This window comes from Trachypithecus francoisi, unplaced genomic scaffold (genome assembly GCF_009764315.1).
Source record: "Trachypithecus francoisi isolate TF-2019V2 unplaced genomic scaffold, Tfra_2.0 Lachesis_group3, whole genome shotgun sequence".
NCBI lineage: Eukaryota > Metazoa > Chordata > Mammalia > Primates > Cercopithecidae > Trachypithecus > Trachypithecus francoisi.
This window is the reverse complement of record NW_022681468.1, coordinates 96,169,153-96,187,032: the sequence shown is the minus strand read 5'-3', so window position 1 is coordinate 96,187,032 and position 17,880 is coordinate 96,169,153. Positions and strand designations below refer to the sequence as shown.

Sequence of the window (17,880 nt, the reverse complement as noted above, 5' to 3'; positions counted from 1 at the left end):
CTTATCAGATATATGCAAATATTTTCTTCCTTTCTGTAGATTGCCCTTCCTTTCTTCCCTCCCTTCCTCCCTCCCTCCCTCCCTTCCTTACTTCCTTTCTTGACAGTCTTGCTGTGTTGCCCAGGCTGAAGTGCAGTGGCGTGATCTTAGCTCACTGCAAACTCTGCCTCCTGGGTTCAAGCCATTCTCTTGCCTCAGCCACCCAACTTGCTGTGATTACAGGTATGTGCCACCATGCCTGCACGCCTGTCTAATTTTTGTATTTTTAGTAGAGGCGGGGTTTCACCATGTTGGCCACGCTGGTCTCAAATTCCTGGCCTCAAGCAATCCTCCCACCTCAGCCAGATATGGTGGCATGCGCCTGTAATCCCAGCTACTCAGGAGGTTGAGTCAGGAGAATCGCTTGAATGGGGGAGGTGGAGGCTGCAGTGAGCAGAGATTGCGCCACTGCACTCCAGCCTGGGTGACAGAGCAAGACTATGTCTCAGCTTTGAGTGTGGGATTGGGCCTTGTATTAGCTCCAAAGAAGAGCCCAGCACAAAGATTTACATGGCGGTACCTCATTTGGGAATTGATACAAGGAAGCAGAAATGGGGGGAGGGACTGAGGCGGTGAAAAAGGACAGAGAGAAAGTCAATACAATGCTGTGTTACTTAGCTGGCCACCATTTTAGGTGACTTGTGCTGCATTCCATGGGATATTTTGAGTCTTATGAAATGTGTCTCAGAATTGTCCACTTGGGATGACAGAGGAAAACATTTATCCTCAAAGGTGGCCCCAGAGATGTTCCCTAAATGCCTAGGTTGCACGTGCCTAAATGCTGATGCTGAGTGGTTCTGCAGGTCCACACAATGTCAGAGAAGCTTTGGGATTCAGGGCTGAGAGGAGACTTTCCTTTGCCTTCCAAAGTTGTAAAGAACTTGATGGAAAGGTGGCTGCAGATATGGGTGGAGTAAGAGGTCAGACCAAAAGGATTAGAAGCAGTGCACAGGTTGTGTCTGATACACTGATCCTGAGCTTCACTGAGGGGTGACCTTGTTCAACAATTTGTTTGGAAAACTCCAGTGTTAGATTCTGTGCGTCATTCCTCTAGGCTGATAACATTCCTCGGAGAAAAGTCTTCTGGCTGGGCGTGGTGGCTCACGTCTGTAATCCCAGCACTTTGGGAAGCCAGGCATGTGGATCATGAGGTCAGGAGTTTGAGACCAACCTGGCCAACATGGTGAAACCCTGTCTCTACTAAAAATACAAAAATTAGCTGGGCGTGGTGGTGCGCACTTATAATTCCAGCTATTTGGGAGGCTGAGGCAGCATAATCGCTGGAACCCAGGAGGCGGAGGTTGCAGCGAGCCAAGATCACGCCAGTGCACTCCCGCCTGGGCAACAGAGCAAGACTATCTCAAAAAAAAAAAAAAAAGTCTTCTACTCTACTACCCGGAAGACAGAAGTCACTTTGCCAGCACTCTGAGAGCCAGATGGGGCAAGACAGCTGGAGTCTCTGCATTCACTGTGCATCTGGCCTCTGGACCTCCCCATTTCCATATTTCCTGTGCCCTCAGTGAGCCTGACATCCTCCAAGTCAGAGACTTTCTAGAAGATAAACCTCCAGTTTTTTTTTTTGCTGGAAGGACAGAGGGGATCTAGGGATCTCACTGCTCCTTAAATTGTTCTCGCTGAATTTTCCTTATTTTAGCCTTCTCCTCCACCCTCAGTCCCGATGGTCCCTGGTTCTGGCAGTTTCTGAGCCTTTTGAGGTTTTTCCAGTGTAAGTTGGGTTGGATCTCAGCTTTCTCATGTCTGCTAAATCAGTTACCACTCATCCATCTATTTTTCAGCTTCTAAAATTGTGTTGCTCTTTTCTCCTCTCCTGTTCTCCTTTCCTTATGGTTTTACGACTTAAAAAAAGAAAGAAAAGGAATAGAAAAGAAAATCTGTTTAGTGCAGTTTTGGGATAGGGCAAAATTAGTAGCATGCATACTATCTGCCATCTTAGCCTGGAATCCACTCATAGATATACACATAGCTAGTTGCCTCCTTTGTGCCCTTCCTGCCTCAACTTAAACATTGCCTCCTCAGATCAGTCTTCCCTGACCACTCAACCAAAATTTGGCTCCCATCATCACAGCACTTATTACTACTGGGTTTTTTCTTTTCTTTTCTTTTTTGAGATGGAGTCTCATTCTGTTGCCTTAAGCTGGAGTGCAGTGGTGTGATGTGGCTCATTGCAACTTCCACCTCCCAGGTTCAAGCGATTCTTCTGTCTCGGGCTCCTTAGTAGCTGGGACTACAGGCGTGCGCCACCACGCCCAGCTATGGGCATTTTCTTGTGTATTGCCTTCCCCCCCTCTAGAATATAACTCCATGAGAACAGGTACTCCATCTCTTTTGTCCATGCTACACGCTCAGCTCCTAAAATAGTACCTGGCATATTAAAGAAACTCAATAATTGTGCTTGGCAATGATATTTTGAGAATCAAATGATCTTCAACACTGTGTGCGACATACCCTGGGCAAAGCAAAGAAAGACAACCACTCGTGAAGAAGGAACAGAGGGTATACAGAGCGTAAGACTGAGCCTGCGTGCAAGTTCTGCAGAGTATGAGGAGCAAGAGAAGCTGCAAAGAGCAGGAGCAGAACAGCAGGAATCTGGAAACACCTGCACTTGACAACCGTGTCCTTGGCTTGAGTCAAGGTCATCCTAGGTTTCTGCTGAACCTCCAAGATAAGTTCCGCTGACAATCTAAAGGAGACATTCCAGAGCAAAAGGGGACAGGGAGGAAGGGAAACGGGGAAAGGCAGACCTTGCTGGTGTCTCTGCCTCTTCTTTAATTGCTATTACAGGAGTAGAAGACAGAAGAAGGAAAATAAACCTGTGAAGCTTCAGGGAAGCAGGGAGGACAGTGGAAAGCCCTATTCTATTGCTGAGCTGTGTGAGGTCATGTGACATTTGGAGTGGAAGCTACTGCCTCCCATTCTATGTACCAGGAGTCCTTATTATCAGACAGGTGCACCTTAGATGACATTCACAGCCCTGGAAGTACTGAGCCTCCTGTGACCTTCACTTCATTAAAAAAAATTACAAGTGTTTACTGTAACTAATTCACACAATGCAGATTATTGTGAAGTAAATAAAAAAGTTAACCTTCCTTTCCAGTAGTGTCAACTTTTAGCTCAACAGATTGTTTAGTTTCTTTCCTTCTTTCCTTCTATCTTGGCTTCCCTCCTAAAGATCAGCACTTTGGGAGGTTGAGGTGGGAGTGTTGCTTGAGGCCAGCAGTTTGTGATGAGCCTGAGCAACAAAGCAAGACTTTGTCTCTACAGTAAAAAAAAATTAGCCAGGCATGGTGGTGCATGCCTGTAGTCCCAGCTACTTGGGAGGCTGAGGTGGGAGGAAGGATGGCTTGCGGTCAGGAGTTCAAGGCTGCAGTGAGCTATGATCTCGCCACTGCACTCTAACCTGGGACAGAGCGAGAACTTGTCTCCAAAATAAATAAATTACTTAATAAAAATAAATTAATTAGGGCTGGGTGTGGTGGTTCATGCCTGTAATCCCAGCACTTTGGGAGGCCGAGGCAGGCGGATCACTTGAATTCAGGGGTTCGAGACCAACCTGGACAACATGGTGAAACCCCATCTCTATTAAAATGACAAAAAAATTAGCCAGGTGTGGTGGTGCGTGCCTGTAATCCCAGCTACTCGGAAGGCTGAGGCAAGAGAATCTCTTGAGTCCAGGAGGCAGAGGTTGCAGTGATTCGAGATTGCGCCACTGCACTCCAGCCTGGGCAATAAAGCAAGACTCTGTTTCAAAAAAAAAAGAAAAATTAATTGAAGAAGGCAGTACATTCACATGGTTCAAAATTCCAAAGTCACAGAAAAGTAGAGCGAAAAGTGTCCCTTCTTCCCTAATTCTGTAGCTACATCTGAGGTTTCCTCTTCTGAGGCAACCAGTATAAACATGTCCTTGTATCCTTCTAGAAATATTCTCTGCCCCTCCAAGATTTTCACTGGGGCCGGGCGCGGTGGCTCAAGCCTGTAATCCCAGCACTTTGGGAGGCCGAGACGGGTGGATCACGAGGTCAGGAGATCGAGACCATCCTGGCTAACACGGTGAAACCCCGTCTCTACTAAAAAAATACAAAAAATTAGCCGGGCGAGATGGCGGGCGCCTGTAGTCCCAGCTACTCGGGAGGCTGAGGCGAGAGAATGGCGTGAACCCGAGAGGCGGAGCTTGTAGTGAGCTGAGATCCGGCCACTGCACTCCAGCCTGGGCGACAGAGCGAGACTCCGTCTCAAAAAAAAAAAAAAAAAAAAAAAAAAAAAAAAAAAAAGATTTTCACTGGATAGTACTGAATAGTAACAGAACTACTCAGAGCACATGCACAGGCCTTTCCTCTAAGTGAGCCAAGGCTAAGGGTTTGCCTCTTCATCTTCTTTCCCAAAGAAATGGCAGTCACAGGAGTCAGTGTGACTTGGGGGTGGAAGGGATTTCCTCTTGGTTCTCTGGCAGACCACTGAGAGTGAAAAGGAGCTGTGGAGGGGGTAGGATGTGATCTTCCAGGTGTCAGGTGCTTTTTATTTACAACAGAACTCTTCTTGCAATAAGAAGGGATGACCGAAGAGATGGTATAACTATGACAAAAGAAATCATAGCTGTCATTTGTGATAGCAGACAAAGTTTCAATAAAGGGCCTTCTCTAAAGAGGACATCGTGTGGGATGTAAACTTGAGAGAAGAAAGCTGTTTTATGTAAGTTGCCCAAGGTATCCCTTCATACAATTGAGCCACTCCAAAGCTGAATCATAGGGGTCCAGAAATCAAAGGGGGAGCAAACAAGAGAGCTGGAGGGCTCCCAGGTGGCCTTAGGGGATTAACAGCAATGGGGTGGGGCAAAGCCTGGAGATTCAATTAGACTGGATCTCCTGTTTGATTCTGAAGGTAGAATACCTTCAATGAAGCATAGGAGGGAGGAGCTGGCAAATCTTGAGGATCCACACAACAAAAGATTCAAATAAACCTATGCAGCGAAAGGACAGTTTTTGAAAGAAAACTGGGAGAGGCAGAAGGGTCTGAAGGCAAATTATCTGGGCTAAAATACTTCTTAGTAGTGTGAACTCGGGCAAGTTAAACTCCTTAAGTCTCAGTTTCCTAATAGGGATAAGACACAGAGAGGGACGATAACTGTCTCTCATTGGGGTGCAGTATGATCAAGTTAATCACCAATGAGAGTTGAGAACAATGCCTGGCACCTAGTCAGCTAACTCAGTGCTTTTCAGCCATGACTGTTTTAATAAAGGCCTGCTCGGGCCTGTTTCCCTGGCATAGACATACTCGGTGATGAATCTGGAAAGGCAGAATCAGAGAGGAATTTCAGGTCATAATAAGAGGGGAAAAATGGAAGGAAAAGGGAGTGAACAACAGCACAGCAAAAACACACCAGAAGAATGAGAAAAAAGGATTCAGAATGGGGCTATTTCAGCAAAAACAGCCTTGTTGCAGGTCCACGGTGTTCAAAGCTACACTATGTAAGGCAATGGCTCTTGGAAATTAAATGTCTCTTGGAGAAAATTTAATCTCGGTTGAAGAAGTATTTTGTGGGTGTGTGTGTGTGCCCACTTAGAGCTCAAAGTATATTGCCAACGAGGGTGGCCAGGTTGCATACAAGGAAATCAAGATCTATAAAAAGTCAGGCAACTTGGGATCAAGTCCTAGCTCTATCCTAAGTGGCTGATGCTACACTGAGCCAAATCAATCAACAACTGTGTCATTTAAAAAAGCGGCCAGACTATTTCCTAGGCTCTACATGTATGTAACATTTTCTGATGCTAACCCAAGGGGAGAGGCTCAAAAGAATTTAAGAGTTGTTTCCCTCACCCCTAAGCCCTTCCCCTCAAAAAAAATCCGTTAAAACTAAGCATCTGGTGTTCCTTTCATTTTCCCCAGGTCCCCTGCCAAAAGGAGCAAGATTTCTAAATACTGGCAACTGGAGAGAGCTACCTCTTTTATTTTTTCCCCATCCATTTCAGGAAAGTTTAGGTTTTCATTTTTTTCCTATGGTCTGCTTAGAGTTGTTTCCAGCTTAAAGTAGGAAGAAGTAATGAAAAAAAGTGAGATTTGCCGAAAGGAAATGAAGCTTGTTTTGCCTGGTTCTCTGGAAGGAGGTTGAAAAGGTAGACCATGGTTTTTCAGGTTTCAACTGCTACTCTAACAAACATTGTCCTACAGGGTGGAATCTAGTCAACCAGTATTGAGATTCATTCGCTAAGGCCTCAGGACACTGGACATTCTTTTTAATTTTTTTAATTTTTATTTTTTGATTTCCATGACGACAGCTCACAAGACACTAGACATTCTTTTAGGGTCTCAGGTAAATGGGCAACACGCAGTCTACAAATCCTCAAATAAATCTCATCTCAATTCGGATACTGGGGCTAGGGAATGTGCTGGTGGTAAAACCATTGGTCCTGACTGTGTGACCTTCATGGGAGGCCTGGGTGCTTAGAACAAATATTTTGAGGATATGGCTGCTTGCCCAAGGGCTGTGGGCCTGCATCTTGTTTGCTCATCATCCTGTCAGTCATTTTTTTCTTTCCTTTTTTTAAAGCCAAAATCTGAACTTAGAAACACCGAAGCCAGAGCTTTTTTCTAGACGGGAAGCCACTATTTGTGCGACCCTGCACTAACGATTCTAGTCTGGCCTAGACCATACCAAGTACCCTACAGCTAGCCTGGAGGGGTCCGCACTGCGGGGAGAAAAGCAACAGCTCAGCTCCAACCCCAAAGGTTCCATCGCCAGCCAATCGTGGCCCGGAGCTTCTCAAGAAAACCAGAAACGCCTACGGGTAGTGAATGGCACTAAGGTCAGCCTATCCGCACGAAGGAGACGAAAGGGGTGGGGTTGAAATTACCCAATAGGATGGAAGTAGTTGTTGTTGGGCGGGAGGAAGACGCCAACTAGCGTGCGTGAGGCCGCTCCCGATAGGGGATGCAGGAAGCTCCTGGAGCCAATGGCTGCGGCGGGCGGGCGGCGGCGCGCGTGCGCGCTGGGTCCCGGAGCTGCGGGCGGGAGGCGGGGACGGTGGGGGAGGGGAGCGGGCTGGAGCGCGGCGGCGCTCCTGCCGCCGCCGCCGCAGCCGCTGCCGCCGCAGCGAAGAGGCCATGTTGTGTGGTGTGTGGGGCGGGGGGAGGAGGAGGAGGGAGTAAAGCCTAGAGAGGAGACGGGAGAGAGACACCACACACACGGCACAAGATGGCCGGAGAGGCAGCAGCACCTCGAGCTGTCAGGCGTTCCGCCGCGGCCGCGGGGCCCGCCAGCCGGCAGGGAGCTACGCCCGGACGGCCCGCAGGCCCGTGGGAGTGGGGCGGCCGCGGCTGAGGCGAGGCGGGCCGCGCGCGTTGGCGTCAGAGCCCGCAGCAGAGGCTCCCAGGGCGGCCGGGCCCACGACGCCGAAAGCGCCGCTGCGGTTGCCGCCTCGGAGGCTTCCCGGGGCCCCGGCGGCTGGACCCGGCGCGGGCGGGAGGCTTGGGCGGGCGGTCCGGCCCGGGACTCGGACTTGGGCGACCAGGAGGTGCCGGCTGCCGCGCTCGGACCCGGTGAGTGGCTCCCCGTCTCCTTTTATTGTCCTTTGTCCTTGGGAGGAAAAGCAAAATGTCCTTGAGCGCGCGAGCAGGAGGGGGCGGCGGGCCGGGCCTCTCCGCTCGGCTCTTCTCGCACGGCCCCTCTGTGGTCGCGGGCCGGCTCTCCCCGGCGGGATGCGCCTCGGTGCCCTGGGCCCGAGTCGTGGGATCCCGGGGTAGGGGGCACGCGGGGCCCCGCTGCAGACCCCGTGGGCGGCAGGTGGGCGGGGGGCGGCCTCGTCGCCAGGACTGGATCCGCCAGGAAAGGGGCGGCGGGTGACTGCCGGCGAGAGCCCGAAGGGGATCGGGCGTGGAGAGCCCCTTTCTGTCCTGGTGAGTTATTTTGATATTTAGGGTAAAAAAATCCCTTTCAGGTTCTCCAACGGAGGAGCTTTTTAACCTCTTTCCGGTGAGGTGGGAACTCATCTTCATGATCGAATTTAAAAGAACAATGGAACCCTGACTACGTTTCAACAAAAATAAAACTTGTTTTTTTCCCTCCTATTGGGTGTTGGCTTTTAACTCTTTCAAAGCCGATTTTGAAACGGCTGCAGTGATACATGCGAAGGTACTTGCTGCTTATTAAACCTTTATGACGTTAAGGTTGTCTTTGAAAAATGCAAGTTGGAGGAGTGCTTCTGGTATTTCAGAATTACGAAGACAAGTTTACTGTGTCGTCAAGGCTGTTTAATGGAAATAGATTTGATAATTACGGTGCTAGCTGATGACGTTTGGTTAATGTAGTTTATTTTACCGAGTAATTACGCCAAGATCATTTGATCTCCTGATATTTAAATATGATTAAATACACTGTTTGGTACTTTTTGAAAAGGTCACAAGGAGCCGTTATCTGTAACTTCTCACACCTGAGTGTTAGAACGTACTTGGGTCAATTCCTAGTCAAAAGTTCGTAATTTAATTTTTTTTGAGAATGTATATTATCACAAGCCATGATCGAAAAACTTTCATAAAAGAACATTCTGACACCAAATCTCTTCCTGAAGTTACTTTCTCGTAATGTAAATATGAATAAAGTAGGACTGCTCTCGGTAATGGGCGATGAAGAGGAGCCATATTTGTTGCATTTGTTGCATGTATAAAAATCTAGATAGGCTTAAAACGGAACAGTATTTTAAAAGTATAGGTTTCATAAAATTTAGTAGAGTTCTCTGTATCGTCTGTAATCTTAAAAAAATTTTTTGAAGGGTAATTTTTAAGTATAGTGGTTTGAAGAACAAACCAGAAGCGCACAAACCTTTGTGTATTTTAGAATATTTTTGTCTTCATTCTGCGGAGCTCTTGTGTTGTAAAGGTGCAGAACTACGTAAAAATAGTGTTCGGCAGACTTACATAGTACATCTGAAATCAGATACTGGTTTATTCGACCATATTTCTAAGGGCATTTTTCCAGTAAAATTGTTTTGTTTTTTTGACTAGCCTTCCTATAATGGTACATGTTACATCAGTTGCGCATATCTTGATTTTACAGAATCTGTTTTAAGTACCAATTTTGGTTTTTCAAATCAATGTTTCCGAAATTTTTGGGCACTGAAAGTGGTTTTAAATGGATATTCTGAATCTAGTTCTTTAGAATCCTCTTTGAATTGTGAAATGCAAAATAATTGCGAGCAGTTTAACCTGAAAGATCTTTTTACATGATAAATGGGGGAGGAGAAAGACTGAAATGAAAATGTTCAAAACCCTGGTTTGAAATTGAGTAAAGGTTTAGGTACTGTAAGTTTTAGAATAGCTTTAAAGACAAAGCTAATATCCCACTTGGTGAGATCAAGTAACTTGTGGTTTAAAATTTAAAGTAACCAGTGGCCATTTTAACTTCACTAATTTCTCTTGGAGGAGCTGATTTCTAATTGCTCATAATTGTAAAAGATATTTCTGGATGGTAAGAGAGATACTAAGATGATTTGTCTTGAAGAATGGTAAACTTTTTCTTTGTTTGTTTATTGCTTGTCATAAAAAGAGGGAAAGTAAAAAAAAAAAAAGATTCGTAATCTTAAATCAGTCCAAAAATTTGAATTTTCTGTATTTCTGTTTAATTCAATGTGTTAATCTTTAGTATTGGTCAATACAGCCAAAAGATGAGGAAAACAAAGACTGATAGATACTAAGATAAATAACTGCAACCATAAATGTACAGGTTGTGTGTCGATGAGCCGTCTCTTCAATTTGCCCATAGATTTTTGTCTGTGGAATATTTTCTTGTTTCATCACACTGAATCGTTGGCCAAGAAATGTTTAAAATTCAAAACATTAATACCATCTTTCTTCTTTTTTTTAAAGGTGACTTAGGAGATTAAAATTAATTTGGTTGCTGATGGTTCTGAACAAATAGAGTTCTTTTATTTGAGGTAAGACTGGGTTTTTATTGTTTTGACAAAAATTAGCTTATTAAGTTTTTGTTTTATTCTTTAATAATTTACATTTCAATTAATCAGTGAATGGGTATCATTTAAAAAAGTTGTGATTATGAATATGAGTAAACTATCTGAAATAATTTGACAAAGCCTTTAAGCCTTTTCACTGCAGGAAAGATTAAAAGTATATATGCATAGCCATTGTAACTTAACGTACCCTTTGAATAGTTTAAAATACTGAAAGTCTTTTAAGCCTTGTTTAATTTTGGGAACAAGAGAAGACTGATTAGATTTTGAGGAAAACCATGAACCAAAGATAGCTTTTTTCTGTTTAACTCTGTATACTGTGCAAACAATTTTAATCTTTTAAGTATTTAAAGAAATAAGCTTATTGGAGAATTTGAACTAGTTTGCTGTTCATACTAATAGATTTTAGGGAAGAACGTTTAAAAAATCAGGTTTTGAGCATAGATTTTAGTTTCTTTTTTGTAATTAAAAAGTTTAAAAACACTTAGTTTTACTTACTATTGTTTGCTTCATAAGTAAGTTTAGAATCTTTGTTTTCACCAAAGGGTATGCCATTTTGAAGACTGAGACGTTGGAGTTTTATCCTTGAGGATAAAAGAAATCTTTGGGAAAGTCAGTATTTTATATAGCAAGTAAGTAAATGTTTTTACACAACATCTGCAATTGAATAGTTACCAACATTTAAGTGAAAAATATCACTAAAGTTTGTTAATGAAACAAACTGTAGACTGTTTATCACTGAAAGGATGAGAAAACCATCAAATTCTTTTGCCTGACCTTGAAACACTTCTATTACTATTAAGACAGTCGATGCATGTAATTTATATTGGAGCAGGAAGACATTTAGTACTGCTTAATAAAATGGTGCTTTAGGATTGTGGTTAAATCTGCAGTAGAGTCATCAAGATTATGTTTTTACAAATCGTATATATAATCTTCAGCCATTTTTTTTTGACTGTACAGATCACATTTTAGGAATGGTCTGGAATTTTGCATTTGCTGATCGTAGGATTCTTAACTACATTTCAAAAACTAAATAGACAGTTTCATATCTCAGTCATTTAATAGATTTAAAATACTCATTTTACTTGTTTTCATGAGTTTTCAGACAGGTCCAAAAATGTGGTGTTTTCCAGGAAATTAGAGTTACTACATATAAAGAGTCCTCTAATTGCTTAGTAATTGCTTTTAAAGCATAAAAGATAGAAATAATTTTCACATGCAATAGGTATTGGGCCCCCAGCATACCGTGTATATCACATTTTGAAATCTTAAAGCTAGATATGTGAATTTTAAAAAATGTCCACGGATATTTTTAAGGAAATATGCCTTTTTTAGAAGTTAATGTTGAATCTGAAAATTAATGTCAAGCTGTTATTAGTGATTGACTAGAGGAATACGCAGTATAATAATGGGTATCTTGGGAAATTTTAAGAATTGCCAAATGACCAATTAAAATAAGGGCAAGTTTACTTTTCTTCAAAATTTATGTGGAAAATAAAATACAGTCTTTCAATGCTTGATGTTGCCTTATTCTATTGATTGAAATAGGTGATAAGAGGAATATTTTTATTGCCTTTGCTTCAGCTTAACTTTTGAGTCCTTTTTTGCAGTTCGATCAAATTTGGGTGTATTACAGTGTGCAAGAGAAAACTAAATGTTTAACTTTTAACTGTAGTATTTTAAAAATACAACATTTACAAGAACAGTTGAAACATCCTTCACTTCAAAACTTCAACACAAATGCCAAGATTAGGGTTTCCTCTGTGCAATTGATGTGATATTAAATTGGCATTCCTGTCATTGGGCACTGTTACGGAAATTAAGAAATGGATCTCTTATGTGAAGCATAATTTTTGTTTAAGTATAAACAGGCAATACATTTATAATGGCCTACGGAAGGTGTAATTTGATTCATAAAAAAGAAAACAGCTAGAAAGGGCTAGAAATGTTGAATCAGAGATCCACATGTACTTAGATCTTTGTTAGTGCTTATATTCAGTGTTTTGATATTTACTGCTTGAGACGGTCTTGTATAATGACCATAATTGATTGGCACATGAGGTTAAATGTAAATGTAGATAACCATTATAGATAGATAATATTAGATAAATACAGTGGATCCTGTAGGTGTGATATTAAAGTACTATATTTTGTAAGGAAGGTGGATTATTATATATTTACCACTGTTTTCTGCTTAAGAACCAGAGTGGTGCTTATATATTTGTTTCTGCCCTAGCATTTTGGGATAATTCTTGAATCATAAAAATCTGATCAAACTTTGTGATTGAATTGGATTGCATTAGTTCTGATAAAAACTGTTTAAAAAATTACCTGACATTCTATAGAAATGAAGGGAGCCATGCTGTGTCATCACAAGCCTTTCATGACATGACATTTATAGATTATATAAAATAGGTAATTTCAAATGTAAATTTTCTTCTAAGTTTTATTTACTATTCATCATTTTTTGATTATTTAAAAATTTGTACCATGGACAAGTAATTTTACTTTTTATCCACTGAGATTTGATTGTGGAGTGAGAAAGATAAGTTGAGGACATCTCTTTATCTTTTGTTAATCAGAAGTGGTGATAGAGTGGAAAATATAACACGTTTCAGCAATCAGGAGACCTACCTTCTAATGTAAATAAGCCCTGCAGTCTTGACATTTTGTTCCTTTTGTACCTTCATCTAACAATTTGTATGAAGACTTTAGAGTTCCAAGCTTTTAAGATCCCTATTAGCTCTCAAATTGTGGGATAAAAATAATTGTTAAGCCATGCCTAATTCTCTTATACAAACTTTGTAAATTGATTTCAGAGAAGCAATTAAGGAATTATACTGTCTTTAAACACTGTTTAGAATGCTTCAATAAAAGCATTTAAAAATTTTTTTCTAATGATGTAGTAAATGTATCTAATATAAAGTTAAGTGGTTTTAATATTTTTCACCTGGCCATGATCATGTTATAAATAAGAGGATTTATAGTTTGCATGCCTGATATAATCTATTTAATTTCCGTTAACAAAATTTTTGTACATCAAAGATAAATATCTTCATTTTACCAGCTACCTCCTTCCAGATTGAATGCTTCAGTGTACTTTGATTTTCAAATTGGCTATTTTTTAATGTAATTAACCTTTACAATTTAAGTTGAAGGATATTCTGATCCTTAGGTTATAAATATATGACTTGATGGTTTATGTAACATTCAAGTAGCATGTTTTCTATAACAATATGATAAAAGTTTTGATATATATACCTTGTATGTTGCTTGACATAACTGTTTTAGAAAACATTCCTCTGCCTTTTGAAATGAAGCCATGTATCTGAAATTATTTCCCAAACAATTATATCTTTAGCGTGTGCTACATAGTAATTATAGTCATTTTAATTTAGATTATAAAGCTATATTTTAACTTTGAGGTTTGTGAATTTTCTTAGACATATTAATGACTTTATAGTTAATGGTGCTCTCAGGTTTTATTTTTAAGTTAAAAATTGGCCAGGCGCGGTGGCTTACGCTTGTAATCTTAGCCCTCTGGGAGGCCGAGGCAGGCGGATCACCTGAGGTCAGGAATTCGAGACCAGCCCTGCCAACATAGTGAAATCCCGATATCTACTAAAAATACAAAAAAAAATTTAGCTGGGCGTGGTGGTACGCACCTGTAGTCCCAGCTACTTGGGAGGCTGAGGCAGGAGAATCTCCTGAACCTGGGAGGTAGAGGTTGCAGTGAGCTGAGATCCACACTACTCCTGAACTCCAGCCTGGGCGACAGAGTGAGACTCCGTCCCCCAAAAAAAAAAAGTAAAAATATTGTTTTAAAAACCAAGTTTTCTAAGAAAAGCATAAATGACTAATAATGAGACAGTTGACTAAAGCTGTCCTTACCGTTTAAAAGAACAACAACCAAAATATGTATATTATACCTGTAAGTTATTAAATCTGAAACTATGATATTACAAAATAGGATAGGTGGGAATACGAGCAAAATCGTCAACTTTGATAGTCTGCCTAAGCCGAATTTTGCTCCCTTCTCCTCTCTTTCCAAGGATGGCAAAGTGATTTTAGACTTTGTCAATTTTAGTTGTTAGTAATTTTTGTGAGTGATGCATGGGGAAGGAGATGCTATGGTAGATTATGTTAGTGTCAGTAATTTTTGTGATGATGCAAAGTGAGATATATTTTCTGTCTTTGGTGGTGTGAGAACCCTATCAACTGGTAGATAACTTATTTAATAAGCTCATCAGAGCAGTGTGAGGGATTTCCCTTAGACATTTCTTTTACCAAGATTCCTTAAGTCAATTCTACCCTTCTCTTAAGGGTTTACTTGGTTTACGTTTTGTCTTTTTTCACAAAACCTTCTGTTACTTATAAGATCAGATTAAATTTGGAAGATTAGAAATATGTTGTTCCTTTTAAATTGCTTCGTTTGTCAATTTCTTGGGAAGATAATTTAGCACCTACTCTTACAGTAATTTTGAAGCAGATCTTTGCTGTATTTCTTGATTACGATCTGTCTGAATGACTAAAGGAATTTAGATTTGGGAAGATGAACAGGGACTTGCTCTATAATTTGAAAATTAGTCCTAAAAAAGCATTTGGGTAGCGTAAAGTAACTCCTAATCTTTATTTCCTTCTAAAAACCTTAAATTGCTACTTTTTGGTTTTTGTTTTTGTTTTTGGAGATGGAGTCTTGCTCTGTTGCCCAGGCTGCTGGAGTGCAGTGGTGTGATCTCAGCTCACAGCAACCTCCGCTTCCCGGTTTCAAGTGATTATCCTATCTCAGCGTCCTGAGTAGCTGGAATTACAGGCGTGCACCACCACATCCGGCTAAGTTTTGTATTTTTAGTAGAACTGGGGTTTCACCATTGTTAGCCAGGCTGGTCTCGAACTCCTGACTTTAGGTGATCCCCCCCCCCCCCCCCAGCTTGGACTCCCAAAAGTACTGGAATTACAGGTGTGAGCCACTGTGCCCAGCCCATTTTCATACTGAACTTTTAAATAAGTTTTCTTTTTGGGGGTGGGATGATTATTGTAATCATACTTGGGAACAGGAGTGATGAGAAAAGTATGTAAGTTACTTGAGATATGGGAAACGCTGTTTTCCATGTTTAGTTATGAGGTATTTAAGTTTGACTAGTGGAAAGTATGGATACATTTTATTTATTTATTTTTTGAGATGGAGTCTCGCTCTGTTGGAGTGCAGGCTGGAGTGCAGTGATGTGATCTCAGCTCACTGCAACTTCTGCCTCCCGGGTTCAAGTGATTTCTGGCTAATTTTTGTCTTTTTAGTAGAGACGGAGTTTGACCATGTTGGCCAGGCTGGTCTCAAACACCTGACCTCAAGTGATCTGCCTGCCTCCACCTCCCAGAGTGCTGGGATTACAGGCGTCAGCCACCGGGCCTGGCTGGATAAATTTTTATTATCAAGCATATAATTTAGGAATGATTAGTGTTGGTTTAGTTGAGTAGATTGGTACAATTAGTTTGAAATGATGCCTATGGTTTCCTATCATTTTGTCTTAGTGTTGATTAAAGACATAAAAATGTGAAATAATATGGTAATACTAAGGAATGAGAAAGTGCCCTTACAGGTGGGCAATGTAAGCTTTCCTGTAGAAGAATTGAAAGTAAATAGATATAAGACTAGAAAGTGAAACAATTCTGTACTGTAGGAGTGATGTTGACTCTGTTAAATAACTAGTTCCCAACCTTCAGATCCACCTGGGGAGCCCAAATATTTACCTACGTTTTTGGAGTTCTTAGGGGCTGAAACTTATGCTTGTGATTTTGTAGTAACATTCTACAGAGGAGACTCCGTACAGCCAAATTTGTGATACTCAAGAGCTTGTATGTTTTCTGCTTGGACTATATTGTTAATAAATGCATACATCTTTTGGTCTATTGGCAGATGATCCTTGTAAGATGTTGACATTTTGGGTATAAACCATGGTGCTTAATAATCTGTTTTCATTTTTTATGTATAAAATTAAATTCTTTTTGTCCTCTGCAGAAATATGAACCTCAAACTGAATCCTCTAAAGGCCCCATACAATGAAGTAGACATTGGTGGAAGCATTTAGTAAGTATTATTCAATTTACATGTTTAATCTGTTTAAAAAGTTTAAATACTACTTTGGAAATTTTGAAAATTTGAGTCAGAATTGTCAATAGAGGGATTTAGTGAAACAACACAGTACAAGAAAATCAACATGGAGATTTTGCTTATTAATTTACTCCAATCTATTATTTTCTGCTTTCTTCACCTAGGCGAGTTAAAATGCAAACAACCCACATTGGAACATACCTCTAACACTATTATGAACGTGGATGTTGATAAATGGTTCCTCTTTGTTTTTGTAAATAAAGTTTTATTGCAACACAGCTATACTCTTTCATTTAGTTATCGTTTGCAGCTGCTTTCTCAGGATAGCAGCAGCAAGCAGAGGAGTTGTATTGAATGGCCACAAAGCCTAAAGTATTTCCTGTTTCATCTATAGGGAAAGTTTATCCTAGGTCCTACAACTATTCCTTTTGTTAAGCGTTGCCTTAACCTATGTAAAACTCAGAAGCCCTCGGGTTCTCTTTTGGTAATAGAACATAATCTTTAATGATTTCCAATATTATAATTACTTCTAAGTAATTAATTTGGAAGTTAAACTTGAAAGCCTAACAAAAAGTTCTTTAGTCTGATTGTCCCTGAAGTTATGCTTTGATGTTAGAAGACATGGTTACTACTCTGGAATAGTTTTTCTAACTGACAGCCTGAAAAATAGTTGGAAAGAGTTGATGGGAAGGTTGTATAAATGAATTTTGGTGAATTCTCAACATTATTTATTATTATTTTATTTTTCGAGACAGAGTCCCACTGTCACCCAGGCTAGAGTGCAGTGGCATGATCTTGGCTCAGCACAACCTCCGCCTCCAGGGCTGAAGCGATTCTTCTGCTTCAGCCTCCAGTGTAGCTGGGATTACAGTTACACACCACCATGCCCAGCTAATTTTTGTATTTTTAGTAGAGATGTGGTTTCACCATGTTGGCCAGGCTGGTCGTGAACTCCTGACCTCAGGTGATCCGCCCACCTCAGCCTCCCAAAGTGCTAGGATTATAGGTGTGAGCCACCGTGCCTGGCCAACATGATTTATTATTGACAACCTTTTTGGTAATTATATATTAGCTACTTCATAAAAATAATTTTTTTTGAATCACATTTGGGAATCTAAATTTTAGATGATAATTTTTGCCTATGGCTACTTTAGCTTGCATTGTGTAAGTGGCTACTAGGGCCTGCAAAAATATTTTTGGAGGGGGATTTGTTTTTTGATACGGGATGATGAAAGATGAAAACTTTTCTAATATAGTACAATTATTGGCTATGGTCATTTTAAAGAGATCAGTTGCCTGGCAAATAGTGGATGCTCAATAAATACTTAGTGTATCAATACGGCTTCTGTTAAACATTATTTCTCAGCTAGTGTTTGGGTTTAATTTAAAAACAGACATTCACGATTAAAACAAGTTTTAATGAATTAATAAATATTAAATTTTAGGCATGCCTGAAAGGCAAAATTTTGACTAAGTAAAAATTAAAAGTGACAAGACTTCATTTTTTCTCTGCAATTCTCCATCTCTTAGTTTGCATATATAGTCAAGTTTTAAACCAATGAGAACAGTAAGGAATATTTGATTTGATTGTAAACCTTAAATAAGATGACTCCTTTAGTTGTCATAATTGATATTCATTTTATAGTTAGTTTTTATGCCGATAAGACCCAGACTTGTTAATATATATTCTACTGAAGATTCAAGGTTATCTTGTTAATAAGACAACATATGTGAATTTACTTCTCAGGGCTTTCT

The 17,880-nt window shown here is 40.7% G+C and overlaps 1 protein-coding gene across 5 annotated transcripts in view; it reads left to right on the top strand.

Moving 5' to 3' along the window:
* Window positions 1-7,596: 7,596 nt before the first annotated feature.
* The window catches only part of CHD2 (chromodomain helicase DNA binding protein 2), a 149,133-nt gene continuing 138,849 nt past the window's right edge, over window positions 7,597-17,880 (top strand). For 3 of the 5 annotated variants that reach the window (XM_033188906.1, XM_033188900.1, XM_033188905.1), the window contains exons 1-4: window positions 8,102-8,182; window positions 9,913-9,980; window positions 10,559-10,645; window positions 16,033-16,101. The gene's annotated coding sequence lies outside the window, so the exon portion shown is untranslated. Of the gene's footprint in view, window positions 7,948-8,101; window positions 8,183-9,912; window positions 9,981-10,558; window positions 10,646-10,670; window positions 14,977-16,032; window positions 16,102-17,880 lie in introns of those variants that run through there. The other 2 variants (XM_033188901.1, XM_033188902.1) reach the window with 2 other exon arrangements.